We start from the raw sequence: 11,481 nt of genomic DNA, 5'->3' as shown, positions 1-11,481 counted from the left end.
ATCCCTCTATTCATTAAGAGAATGTAACTATATATCTATCCTAACCACTCTGAATACACAGATACAAAATGGACATTCATCTGTATCCCCTTTTTTTGTTTAGTTCCATTATTTGAATATTATAGGTGTGTTAACTCAGCACATTAATATAAAACTCAACTGTTATAAAAAGGCTCACATTCTATTATAACTGAATACTTCTACAAAATACTAACAAAAAAACCACCAACTTCGGACCCTCCTGGAGCTTATGTGTCAATGTCTACAGCACTAAAATCTTCACTAATTAGTAGCCAAAAAACCTAAACACCAGCACTGTGTGCAGAACAGACTCTGGGATAAGGGCCGCCCCACCACCACCACCTTCTTCATTAGTCCTTCAACCCCCAAAGCTGGGGCTTATGGATCCCACGATACCCAGGATTAGCAAAATTGTGAGCGTGCTGGAAAACACCGTCTCTTCTCTGTTGGCCACTTCTTGAGAACAGGACCAAGTCTAATCTGACCTAAGGCAAAAAGCTTCTAATTTGGAGTATTAACACTTTTGAGGTACCATTTTCTACCGCTTGCATTATACCTCCAGATCACTGTACAAGACTCCTGACTGTGAGAATACGCTTCCTAACAAAGGCCCTCTCCTAGCTTCCAACCTCTTCCTTTATAATGAGAGTTCTTCATCCCTTTCCTCGACACAGGTCTGATTAATCCTGCCTCCTCCCCACTTTAGTTCCCCACATCACAGACAGAGAGCTTCTGGATAAGGAGCAAGACACCGCATTGAACAAGTCCACTCACAATAATGCTGAAAGTACTTCCAGACAGTCAAAGGAAACTCAAGCCAGGCTGGCTACAAAAGACACACGGGTTAAACATGAGGTCACTTGTGGGTGCAAGACTTTAAAGAATTTCCTTGGAGTAAGTTTAAATCACACCAATGGGCCTATTTCTCAACAATTTACTACCAAAAAGATATCCTGAACATCTGAATTCTATATTCTGTATGTTAGGGGCTTATCAGCGTGGCAAATACTTTGCTGACCTATTCATCTACCCGGATGACACTAAGAAATGAACGTTATAGAGAGATTGTCTGTGTCCAAACGGTCTGATTAGGTACAGCAGGAAAGCTCCAAGGCTCAAGTTTTAGGAAACATACGGTGTCTGCTGGCCCCACCTCTATCTAGAGCCCATGCTGTTCTCTCAGCTGGGCTCGCCCTGTCCCTTCTGTCAACTTGACTAAGACCAAACCCAACACCCAAGCTGCAAACAAAGCCTAAACAATCTCCCTCCTAATTCGCATAAAAACACCACTCAGCAAGAGGAATCTAAGTCCACACTCCTTCCTTCCTCCATTGCCCCAGGATGGCGGTACTGGCAAGAGAAGACATCCAGAGGAACAGATACCTCCTAGGAAAATCTCGACATCAGTGATAAAGCTATCTAACATTAGAAATCGAAAAGTATCAGCACAGAAAATAAAATTAAACACAAAACAGAAAGTGACAAGTCAAAGGAATAGAAGCCCACAATACAACAAGATAGAGGAAATCAGAAGCCAACAAGTGGAACTCTCTGAACAGCAGAACAAGTGAAAACAACAAGTGGAAGAAGCCACAGAAAAAATAATCTCTAAGGTGTGAAAAGAACCATCAAAATGAAAGACATCAAAGCAAACACAGATAACACAAATAGAGGAGCTCAGGAACACAAAACTGATGGAAACCATAAATACCAAACATAGACAAGAAATGGAATCAATGAAACAGATCCAAACAGAAACACAGGAGATTAGAAACTCCAGTGAAAGTATATGCAGCTGACAGAACGAAGGAAAGGGTAGAATATCAGATTCAGAAGACAGGAATGTTACCAGTGAGCAGGAAAACATCTTAAAAATAGCAAGAGACCATAAAAAATCAGCTACAGGACAAGGCAAAGAAGAACAACATAAGATTGATTGGATGGGCCAGGGAGATGGCTCAGTGGAATAAGCACTTGCCTGGCAAGCGCAAGGGCCTGAGTTCAATCCCTGGTTCCACCCCCCCCCCCCAAAAAAAAAAAAAAAAAAAAAAGATTGATTGGAAAGGGCTAGCCAAGTAGCTCAGCAGATTAAAGCGCCTGCTAGGAGGCACAGGGGCAGGGGGTTCAATCCCCAGGCCTGCCCGTCCCACCCCGGGGCACGCTGATGGCAATTGAAACGGCATGATGGCACAAGCCTGTAATCCCAGAACTTGGGAGGCTGTAAACAGGAGAACCACTCCAAGTTTAAACCAGTAATGAGACCTTGAACACCCTGAAGATCCTTCCCTAAAAAAATACAGAAAAAAAAAAAAAAAGAAAAAGATTGGAATCAGTAAGAAAGGTGGAAATAGCACAAACACTATTTTTAAAGACTCTCTACTATTTTTAAAGACTCTCTACACAGAAATAATGACAGAAACCTTCCCAAACACAAAGAATTTTACATACAAATAAATGAAGCACATAGAACAGCAAACAGACATGACCAAAATGAATCTACCAAGGCACTTAATAATCAAGATTGCAGAAATTCAGCACAAAAACAAAATACTAAAAGCAGCTACACCAAAGAAACATATCACTAAGAAAGAAAGACCCATCAGAATGACAGCAGACTTCTCAATACAAACCATCAAGTCAAGAAGAACTTGGAGTGAAGCATTTCAAGCTGTAAAAGAAAACTATCTTCACCCAGATTGATGGGCCCTGCAAAACTATATTCCAAAATTGATGAAGAAATAAGAAATTTCCATTATAAAGAACTGAAGAATTAAGTTGAGCTGTGGGGGACTCAAGTCAATAATTTCTGACATTGCCAGTTAAACAGAAAACCCAATGCTATTATGGGCTACTGGACTCTTATAGAATATTTTGCTGAGTTTACACACCTATAATATTCAATAACGGAACTTAGAAAAAATGGGGTATACAGATGAATGTCCATTTTGTATCTGTGTATTCAAAGTGGTTGGGATAGATATATAGTTACATTCTGTTAATGAATAGAATGATTTGTTCTAATGGTGTTTGTAAATAGGATCACAAGTCCGCATCTTGTACAGCAATTAACCACTAAGAAGAATATATGCAGTGTATTATTTGTTGAAACTGTACTTCCGATTTGATTTGAAACTATCTCACTGCTATCTGTTTATCAATAAAACTTTGAAAAAAAAAAACTGAAGAAATTTATGACCACAGAACTAGCTCTACAGAATACTCTGAAAAACATATTAGACATAATGAAGACCACAAACGCAGGAAAACCAATAGAAAGAAGCCACCAGCCAGGGCAAGCAATTCTAAAGAGCAGAAAGACAGGGAACAAACAGCAGAGAATCAACATGAAAAACATAAACTAATACATTGCAGTTATATCCATCCAGGTAAGTGGTCTCAATTCGCCAATCAAAAGAAAGCGACTGTTAGAATGGAAGCAAGACCCAACAATATGCTGCATTCAAGAAACACATAACCCAAATGAAATTCATTCACTCAAAGTCACAGGATGGAAAACAACTCGTGCCACAGGAACCAAAAACAGTGGGATAGCTATTCTATTTATAGACAATGCAAACTTTAAGCCAAAACTGATCAAGAGACAAAGTCACTACATACTCATTAATGGAAACACTTCAGGAGGAAATGACAAATATTTATGCACCAAACACAGGGTCATCCAACTACATAACACAAATATTAACAGACATGAAAAACCAAATAAATACTAACACAACAGCAGTGGAGGAAATTAATAAGTCACTCTCACAAATGCATAGATCAGCTGGGGTTGCGTGAAGTAAAGAGCTAGCAAGGCCAACCAGAGACTCTGATTTGAAGCCCAGCTGGGTGGACCAGGTGGAAGAGGGTGAGTACAACAAATGTGTCACCAGCAAGCTCCTCAAGGGGATTCCCCTGGCCACTGGCAACACCAGCCCAGAGCCTGAGCTCCTGCCTGGAGCTCCACTGCCACCTCCCAAGCAGATAATCAATGGAAACATACAGACGGTGATGGAGTACAAGATAGATGAGGATGGCAAGAAGTTCAAGATTGTCCAAACTTCAGGATTGAGAACTGGAAGGCCACAAAGGCTGCTGCCAGGAGAAAGAACTGGGAGAAGTTTGGGAAGACAGAGTATGACCCACGGGGCCCAAAGTGGCCACCGCCATGGTCAGTGATGATGTCTTCATGACCTTCATCACCAGCAAAGAGGACCTGAGCTGCCCGGAAAAGGACCTGAAGACAAACTCAAGGGACAGATGATCGTGTCCTGCCGCATCTGCAAGGGCGACCACTAGACCATGCACTGCCACTACAAGGACACTCTGGGGCCCATGCAGAAGGAGCTGGCCGAGCAGCTGGGCCTAACCACTAGCAAGAAGAAGCAGCTGCCAGGAGAGCTGGAGCCAGTGCAGGTGGTGCAGAACAAGACAGGCAAGTATGTTCCACCCAGCCTGCTGGATGGAGCCAGCCACCATGGGGAGTCCATACAGCCCAATCGCAGAGCTGATTACAGTGCCACCATCCACATCACCAACCTCTCCGAGGACACACATGAAACCGACCTGCAGGAGCTCTTCAGACCCTTAGGCTCCATTTCCTACATCTACCTGGCCAAGGACAAGACCACCAGGCAGTTTAAGGGCTTTGCATTTATCAACTTCCACCACCAGAAGGATGTCGCGCAAGCCATCACCAGTGTGTCTGACTTTGGCTATGACCACCTAATCTTCAACATGGAGTGGGCCAAGCCATCAACCAACCTAGCCAGCTACTAGTGCTGTCCAGGCCCTTAGTGACAGCCAGCAGCCTGCACAGTGGGTGGGGGAAAGGGGGCGCCACAGGCAGTAAAATATTAAAAGTGTCAAAAAAATGCATAATCAACCAGAATACTCCCCCCAAAAAATAAACATATATATATATTAGAATTAAACTAAGTTGTGAACAAATGAACTTGGTAGGTATCTACAGAGTGTTTCACCGCAAAACAGCAGAATATACATTCTTCTCAGCTATACACGGGACAGTCTTCAAAATAAATCAAGTATTAGCTGACAACACGTTTAAGTAAATATAGAAAAATTGGAATTATGCTATGCATACTATCTGACCAGAGCATAATTTAGAAATCAATGACAAAGGAAATCACAAAAACTATATTAACACATAGAAATTAAGCAACACCCTTCTGAAGAACCAATGAATCACAAAGGAAATTAAAGTCAATATTTAACAGCATGTAAATTAAATGACAATACCATTACAACATAACAATACTTACAGAATGCAACGAAAGCAGTCCTACAAGGGAACTTTATAGCAATAAATTCACACATCAGGAAAACAGAATGCACTCAGTTGAACCACAAACTTCCAGCAAAAAAAAGGAACAAACCCAAAGCTTATATGAGGGAGGAAATTAAAAGGCAGAAACCAATACAATAGAAAAATAAATAAATAAAAATTTTTAAAAAAGAAACCAATGCAATAGAGACTAAGAAAACAATACAAAGAATCAATGAATCAAACAGTTGGTTCTCTGACAAAGCACTTGATTTTTTTTCCCCCAGTACTGAGGATCAAACTCAGGACCTTGCACTTGCCAGGCAGGCACTTATCCCACTGAGCTATCTCCCTGGCCCTACTTGCTTCTTTGAAAGAATATATGAAACTGAAAACACACCAACCAACCTCATCAAAAAGAGAAAACAAAAAACACAAATTCAAGCAATTGGGAATGAAAAGGAAGAAATCACAACATATCCCACAGAAATCCAGATCATAACAACAAAGAAAAGCCTGGGCCCTAAAGGATTCACTGGTGAATTCTATAAGAAACTTAGAGAAGAATTAATGCCACTAATTCTGAAACTCCTGAAAGAAATTGAAAGGGAAGCAATATTCCAAAGTCATTTCTGGAAGCAAATATTACCTTGATACTAAAACCAAAGAAAAGTCAAACCAAGAAAGAAAAGTAAGAGGCCAAGCTCCCTAATGAACAAGGATGCAAAAATCCTTAATAAGATACTGACAAAAAGAATATAGCAAATTATCAGGTTATTACATATCCTGAACAAATAGGATTCATCCTAGTGATACAGGGATCACTCAACATATGCAAATCAATAGAAGTAGCACACCATATTAACAAATCCAAAAACAAAACCCCATAATCATCTCAACAGATGCAGAAAAGCATTTGACGAAGTCCAACATCCATTTGGGATAAAAACCCTACAGAAGGCCGAGAAGACAGTTCAGCAGCATAACAGCCTGCCTGGCAAGCACAATCCAGAGTTTGATCCCTAGCACCAAAAAAAATTTAAAAATAAAAAAAAAGGAGAGGAGAGGAGAGGACAGAAGAGGAGGGGATTAAGGAAAGAAAAAAAAGGTGAGCGTTAGTTTGAAATCAGGCCTGGTGGTGCACCCCTGTAATCTCAGCACTGGGGAGGCTGAGAAAAAAAAGGTCACTACAGTCCAAGCTGCATAGTGAGACCCTGAACTGCATAAATGAACTTTTTAAAAAATTTTTAAAATCCTACAGAAAATTAGAATAGATGGTCTTTATCTTACTCTTATAAAAAGCCACCTACAACAAACCAACAATTAACATCATATTAAATGCTCAAAAACTCAAAGCTTTCACTCTAAAATCAGGAACTAGACAAGAATGTCCACTATCACCACTTCTAGTCAACATAATTCTAGAAACATTTACAAGAGCAATTAGACAAGAGGAAAACAATGGAAGAAATAAAGATAGCAAAGGAAAAAGTTAAATTATCATTATTTACAGATGACATGCTACTCTATATATAGGACCCCCCACCCCATCAAAATCTAAATTCAGTAGTGCACATACAAAGTCAACACTCAAAAAAAAACAGCACTCTGTACACAAGAAACAAACTCACAGAGAGAGAAATTAGGAAACGCACACCCTTCAAAACAGCACCTAAAAACATGGAATACTTAGGAATCAATTTAACAAAAGATGTAAAAGATATGTACAGTAAAATTTACAGTACCCTAAAGGGAGACTGAAGAGATTATCAGAAAATGGAAAAGTCTCTTGTTCATAGAAAGGAAAAACATAGCGAAAATGGCCATACTCCCCAAACTGCTATACATATTTAATGCAATCCCAATCAAAATACCATCATCATACCTCACAGATCTACAGAAAACATTCCTAAAAATTCATTAGGAACCAGAAAAGGCCTATAATAGCAAAAATAATTCTTAGCCACAAAGGCAAGTTTGGGAACATCACAATCCCAGACCTGAAATTATAGTACAAAGCTACTGGGACAAAATCAACATGGTATTGCCAAAAAAACAGACCTGAGAATCAGTGAAACAGAACAGAAGATGCAGAAGCAATCCCAAACATAATCAGCCACCTTATTTACAAAGGTGCCAGATATATTCACTGGAAGAAACATAGTTATTTTAAAAAGAAATGGTGCTATAAAAACTGGCTTTCCACATACTAATGGTTAAAACTAGACCTATGTCTATCACCATAAAGTCAAAATGGATCAAAGATCTAAATATTAAAAAAGAAACACTAAATTTACTAGAAGAGAAAATAGGCAGAAATCCTGAAGACACAGGTGTAGCCAGAGGTTTCAGGAACAAAATCCAGACTACAATGGAAATAGTACAAAGAATCAAGAAATGGGATCACATGATATTAAAAGGCTTTTACAGAACAAAAATCCTCAGCAGAGTGAAAAGACACCCCGAAGACTAGGAAAAAAATTATAGCTAGTTGTCCCACAGACAAAAAATATCTAGAAAATATAAAAGAATTGCCCCTCTTCTGCTTCAGTCCACCATCAGGTGCATGCTCTCACCTACTCTAACCACATCTTCTCACAAGACTTTCAGGATCAAATGATTCCTGGCCAAGAAGCAAGAAAGCCCAAATCACCCCATTCCTCAGTGGATTCATATGAAGACAGGTAATAAAATCGGGTACAACTCCAAGAGGAGACACTGGAGGAGGACCAAGCTAAGGCATCTGAGATGAATCCACACTTCTCAGATGAAGAAATGCAAATGGCAAATAAATACATTAAAAAATGTTCAACGTCATTGGTCATCTGAGAGATGTAAATTAAAACATGTCACTCCAGAAAAAATGGCTATCATCAAAAATCAACCAACAACAAATGCTGGCAGGACTGTGGGGGAGAAAAAAAAAACTACTGCAATATTGGTGGAAATGTAGGCTTGTGCAACCACTGTGGAAATCAGTGTGGAGATTCCTCTAAAAACTAGGATTAGACGTCCCATTCGTCCCAACTATTTCCCTTCTGGGTATGCTCACAGAAGGATTAAAAACACTATATAGCAGCAATATGTGTACACCTATGTTTATAGCAACTTAATTTGTCATAGCTAAATCTTGCAAACAATCCAAATGTCCATCAACTAAGAAATGAATAAAAAAAAGATGTGGTCTATTTATACAACGAAGTACTACTCAGACCTAAAACTTACGACTTTTATAGGTAAATGGATACAACTTGAGACTATTAAATAAATAATTTATAAATCAGACTCACATATGTAAATACCGTATTGTCTCCCTGGTATAAGAAACTGAAAGAGTAAAGAAGGAGCAAAATGTACAACAGATATTGTGAAATGGGAAGAAAATTTTTCAAAAGGAAAGAGGAACTAAAGATGGGGGGAACAAAGGAAGAGAAAACAACAAAATGCAAGATAATTATACTATTAATTCCTAAGAAAGGTTTGCACTAATACCATTTAGAGGATTTTTTATGCCCACACCTTGTACTGAGTAACTACTTTGAGATGATACACAGTGTATTTACTATTGTTATTCTATTTCTTTATGAAATTTTTGGGAGTTTCCCACAAAATAAAAAAATTAGAATACAATTGCTGAGACTGTGTATGGTGTCACACCCCTGGAATCCCAGCACTGGGGAGACTAAGACAGGAGGATCACTACAAGTCCACGCTGCATAGTGAGTCTCTATACCAAATACATTATTAAATATATATATATATATATATATTTATATTCCAATTGCTATAATATCTATCAACTGATTCTTACTAATAAAGTGCTTCACCCCACGAGAAAGAAACCCAGAGTGAGTCTACTTCAGTGCTCACTTATGTGTCCTAAAGAGAAGAGACAACCAAGATGTTCTTAAAGCAAATGACAAGTTCTAAAGCCAAGTCACCTTGGCATTGCTGCTAGGCAAATATTCCTCTCCTCCAAGTACCATGAACAAGTTCTAAGGTATATTTGTTCAGGGTATTGTTGCTTTGCTGTTACATATTTACAAAAGGTGGGAACGTGTTTCCATAGTGATATTTTCATTCCGCTCCAGATTCAAAAGCGCACCTTGTCTAATAACTGCTTTTTAGCCTACTGCCACACCAACATTTGGCTTACACAACACCAGTCTCAATACCAAACCACACAGGATGCCTAAGTCTGGTACCCACCTTCTCCAGTGGAAAACCACTGAAAGGTACAGTGTTCAGCCCTAAATCACTACTCGCCTCTAACCCTGACCTAACTCACTAACCTAATGATATCTAAGGGACTACTTGACTCAAATCTAAGACCTTTTCTTCAATCTGATTTGTTTTTAATTAAGTGGTATGGTCACATACAAATTTGTGCTCATGGTGTACCTTCCTCGTTTCAGTTCTTCTAATGAACTGACAGGAAGCACCACTACAACAGTAGTTTTAGTCTTGTGCTTTCCAAAAGCTGTTTAAATACTACCATGAACAGTAACGCAGTCTGACCTAAAGAATTCATCATGCTAACTTGTATCATGCTAGCTCTCAGAAAGGATCTGAATTTACAGGTCGACTATAAAATGTGGGAAATGTTAAATATTCTTTATTTGGTATTATACACTCACCACACTAAAATGCCTTTCAATAAGTAAAAGGCAGTACTTTTTAGATATAGGGAATTCTAATTACATTGGCATAGTCAAGAATAAAATATAAACATCGCTTTCTTGACTTCAACCACTCTTTAACAGGCTAATAAACACAAACTGAAACAGGGGAGTCTTGCTTAGCTTTGAGACAATGAAAGATTCTTTCACTTTTTAAACATACTCACATAACCAGTTATATAAATCTCACAAAACCAACCTTCAGTAGTTCTGAGATGATATTCTGAATCTTTGTGAAAAGTCAAACATTACAAATTACTAATCAAGTCTAACCAAGTATTTAGAAGGGGAACCAGTGATAATACTTTCTGAACTGGAATTACTATCAAACCTTGAAGAAAAAAAAGATATCCATTTAACTACAAACCAATTTTATTTAAATCAGGACTATCCAACAAAAACATTCTGTCAGCCACTGATGATCTGAATTCTGGTATATGAGATTAAATTATGGTACACATATAAAAGCCATGAGACATTTCTGTTCTGTAATAAATAAGGCAGCAACTATTACTCATTAATAGCCTTTCTGAAGTAAGCTAATAAGTCTGCCCTTCCTCCCTTCTTGATGCCAGCAAAGATCATTTTTGTTCCTCGGACGTACTTCTTGGGATTCTCCAAATACTCCATCAGTGTATCCGCTCTCCAGGTCATACCTTTGTCCTTGCTGGCATCTGTGTTAGAGAATCCAGCAGCCTGACCTGTCTTCCGCCCAAGAGACCCTGGAGATTCGGCCTGGTCTTGTGCTTGCCTCCCTTCTCAACAGTGCGGCACTGGGCACGCTTCTGAGCAAAAATTTTCCTGCCTTTCTCAACATCACCCATTTTTAAACCTGCCGCAGCTTCCGCACCAGGAGGTCACGGCTCTTCCCTCCTTACCACAAGGAAAGTTCCAGTTCAGAAGCCTGACATCCCGCTCTCTCTTAGACTTTAATTATCAGCAAAAAAAATGTTAACTAGGATTGGCTTAACAGAAACTCTGACACATTCAAGAAATCAAGTATTCATCTTTCTAAAAGGAGAACCTCCAAAACTTAAGGTTAACAACAATGTGAGGCGAACAATTCAAACAGCCCTGCCCTGTCCTTGAAATAGACGTACACGATTGTGTTTTTCCCATAGTATCACAATGGTTGTCGTGGATTCCCCCTCCCCTGGAAAAAGAAACTGACCACAAGAAAGCAGTTGTGTACCAGAAATATATTTACAGGGATGAGTACCAAGCATAAGCAACATGACCAGCACGCATAATGAATAATCAGAAAACCACAACATTGACGCATCGTAGTTGCCCACAAATGAACCAAGTTAGTATAGTTCAACTGAATAATAACCATATCTCAGGATAGTGTCTATTTTGGACATTTCTAGAACCAGTGAATCATACACAAGGGCAACACATTATAATGGCTTCTAAAATCAAAATCCACGTGATTTTTGAAGATTGAAACTGTTTACCTCAAATGTCTGCAAATATAAACGTTATAGAGCTTTATTT

The 11,481-nt window shown here is 39.0% G+C and overlaps 1 protein-coding gene and 1 pseudogene across 4 annotated transcripts in view; one reads left to right on the top strand and one right to left on the bottom strand.

Annotated features, from left to right (window-relative positions):
- Positions 1–4,800, top strand: part of LOC111811989 — a 111,743-nt pseudogene extending 106,943 nt beyond the window's left edge.
- Positions 1–11,481, bottom strand: part of Sipa1l1 (signal induced proliferation associated 1 like 1) — a 367,745-nt gene that overhangs the window by 315,275 nt on the left and 40,989 nt on the right. The gene's annotated exons all lie outside the window — the stretch shown is intronic.

This window comes from Octodon degus, unplaced genomic scaffold, assembly GCF_000260255.1.
Source record: "Octodon degus isolate 3935 unplaced genomic scaffold, OctDeg1.0 scaffold00007, whole genome shotgun sequence".
In the NCBI taxonomy this organism is placed as follows: domain Eukaryota; kingdom Metazoa; phylum Chordata; class Mammalia; order Rodentia; family Octodontidae; genus Octodon; species Octodon degus.
This window is presented reverse-complemented; position numbering and strand designations above follow the sequence as displayed.